This window comes from Paramormyrops kingsleyae, chromosome 25 (genome assembly GCF_048594095.1).
Source record: "Paramormyrops kingsleyae isolate MSU_618 chromosome 25, PKINGS_0.4, whole genome shotgun sequence".
Lineage (NCBI taxonomy): Eukaryota > Metazoa > Chordata > Actinopteri > Osteoglossiformes > Mormyridae > Paramormyrops > Paramormyrops kingsleyae.
In genome coordinates, this window is record NC_132821.1 from 11,159,079 (window position 1) to 11,162,711 (window position 3,633).

Genomic DNA, 3,633 nt, shown 5'->3' on the forward strand with positions numbered 1-3,633 from the left:
TTAAGCAAGAACAAAAACTGCTCGGGGGTGCGTTTCTCGAACAACGACGGAAGTTAGCATTAACGATGCATCGTACTATGGTAGTTCAAACTAACCAACATCCGACCAACGACTGTTTCTCGAAACCGTCGTACCACAGTTGTTCGAACCACGTTAGTTAGTTAGTTAGTTAGGACTTATGTAGTTGGAACTACAGTGGTTCCAGCGCTGATTGGTCAGACTCACGGCTAACCTACCGTAGTTTAAACCACAATGGTTCCAGCGCTGATTGGTCAGACTCACGGCAAGTCGTGCGCAACAACTAACAACGCACTTTCACAGCCGGTCGCGTACAAACACTCGCGAACTGTGTAAAATATATAATAATCACACACACACACATGTATATTTATTTGTGACATCAATTTCTGTCAGTCACATAACGCCAATAAAATGAAAATTAGCAATCGGGGAAAAATAATGCGACGCTCCTTGGAGTGATAAACAGAATAACTTTTATTCCGACGTTGTCGCTTACAGAATATTGTTATACTGGCTGACTGGAATACACAGGTGTGTGTAATAACCAAACATTACAGACGTAATTTCCCGAGAACAAAGGCATGGATTCGTATCTGGCCGCTGTAGTGTCATTCTGCTAACATTACCCACCCCTGTGCTAATTAATACTTTGCAGTCTGAGATTTGCTCACTACAGACAGTTACCGTACTTATGACCAGAGACCCACACAACAATTACGTTTCAAACTACATTTTCAGACAACTTCACATTATATGTGATCGTAGAGCTAAATTATTTCTTATTAGGTATTAAAGATTATTAAATTTCTTACTTACACGGTGACTATACCCTTATTGCACTGTATTTTCCACCATCGCTGACGAATTTACATATAACTACGCTTCTAACTACAGCTCGTGAGCTGTAGTTCGAACTACACAACTTAACGACAGTGTTTGCGAACGTTCGTTCGAACTATGGTTTCGAGAAACACCTGCGTCGTTCAACGATACATCGCACCACGTAAGTCCGCAGTATCGTTACCTATGTAGTTTGAACTATGGTTTCGAGACACACCTGCGTCGTACTTACATAGTTTGAACCACGCAAGTTGCTAACGTAGGTAGCAACGATGGTTTCGAGAAACGCACCCCGGAGCAGTGGCCTGTACTACGAAGCGGGGTTACTGGCTTATCGGGGTAACTTGTCGGATTTAAGGTAGTCTGGGCAAAATGTAAGTGAACGAATATGAAGTCCATTTAAACTGTGGTACCTTAAATCCGACAAGTTACCCCGATAAGCCAGTAACCCCGCTTCGTAGTACAGGCCACAGTTTTGAGACTTAGGGTAAATTGCCATAGCAACATGTCTCGACTAAAACCTACCCACCTTTCGTAGTACGGGTTAATCGCGAAGTTACACCACACGTCATCAAGTTACTCGCAAAGTTACCCCGATAAGCCAGTAACCCCGCTTCGTAGTACAGGCCACTGGTCTGGTTCATGTTGTTTTAATGGTTTTTCAGTATTCCATTTGTGAATTAGAAAAAAGTAGCCTATGCCTATAGGTTATTGCTTGGAAGAATGATTAAATTAAAATAGTTTTTGAACCAACACATCCTAAAGACTTGATTTTTTTTTCACCGCACAAATGTCAAATGTCGGAAAATTAGAGTTCCTGCACTTATTTTTTCCCCACTTCAAGCACTGATTGTATGGTGTAACTGACTGTTTTTACCATGCATATGACAATAAATTTCTTAAGGCCACTTGAAATTCATAAATTGTTTTACATGAATCAAACTTCTAAAATATTGGTGAGTAGGGGATTTTATATTTTATATTTTTAGCGAAAAGACGAACGGCAACAGAGATATACTAAAACTAGAAAAGTTCTCAAACAGCTCGCGAAGGGTAATATTACTCGGTATTTTGATGCCCTGCCAAGATTTTAATACCGTGGGCCCACACACAATCTGACAAACGATAAAAACCATTGTCCGAGAAGCGTCAAATTGAAAAATCCGAGGCTGACATTCAAGATTTTTCACCCACAGTTTTTGAGGTGAATAAAACGGATTTTTTGAAAAATATAAAATATTAAAAAAATCGAGGCGGCACCAAAAAATTGAGGCGGGCGGCCATGTAAAACAATTTATTAATTTTAAGTGGCCTAATCATAATCATGTTGACTATTTAGTTACATTGATATTAAGCAATATAAGCCTTTTGTGAACACTGCAAATGAAAAAATAGTATTCTACCCTTAAATTGCTTCAAAAAAATGTTTTAGTTTTGTAATGGATGCATTTTAAGTAAAAAAAAAATACATACAAAAATACATAAGTAAAGTACATACAAGGAAGAACAAATTTATCCACAGTTTTTACAGATTCAAATGCAATAATAAATTGATCATAACTTACCATTTGGAAGCCATTCTTGATAAATTCTTCAACAATAGATGAAATCTTCTACAGAGTCTGGAGCTCTTGTCTCGCTGGAAGCAGAGGTAGAGTAACTGTACATGTGGAGGTCTCCTCTTAATATACCATTCTGACCGCGTCCCCCCTACGTAGCCCCCCCCACACACGTAGCCCCGCCCACGCCACCCCCAGTGGCATTGTGAGGGACACTTTGAAAGACGATTTCAAATGTGAAACAAAGTAACTTTTAAGAAGGATGAATCTTTTAAGAACTTTTATAATTTATAATTCTAAATAGAGTGATAAATGAATAGTGCAGTTCTAAAATTTCTGCACCAATTCGCCACCACACCACATATGAATATAGTATACTCTAATATAATTAACCCAAACAACACATCTCTTATGTCGCTGCTCATATACATTTGATTTGTGTCTGTCTTTGCCATTTCAAAACCATTTTGTGACTCTCGGGTGACTTTAATATAAGATATCGGAGCTGTAATTATGTCAGTTTTACCTTTTGATTAATGTGGAAGATCGCAATTTAACGTAAATAGAATGTAATAATGAATGTTTGTTTTCTTATGTGTCGCCCCTCATACCATCGGAAAGCTACAGCGATTCTGAGCAACATTGCCAGTATGATCCAATTTCGATTTCCCCCTTTTTACCCTGAAATTTCTGCCTGAAATTGCCACCCCGCCCCCGTCTTGCTCTAACCCACACTCGCACTCGCTCACTATTTGCAGCGAGCCAGCCTTAAAGGGCCCAGATCGCATTACAGATGGCACCACAGATTGTTCAAATCGTACTGTTCTGACACAGACAAATTGACATACAGTGACTACTAATATTAGCAGGAGGATAGGCTCAGTCTAAAATGTTCCTAAAATTTTGGTGTATTGCTCTTCATCCAATGGGGCTATCGGCATTACTGGTTAAAAAAAAAAAACTTCCAAAATAAGTCATTAACGCTAGAACTACTAAACCTGCACAAATTTGCCTAAATTTTCTAGCACTACTAGGCCTGCCGCAGATTCTCGCTGAGCCATTAGCTCCATTGCCCTCCTGCTTTTGTTGTGCAAACACACCAATTACCTGTGAAGCCTGACACATTTGCATTTACTCAGACTGGTAGCTCAAATAAGCCTTTGTGTGTGACATGGAAACCTTCACAAAAGCCTGCCATATCTATACAAAATAT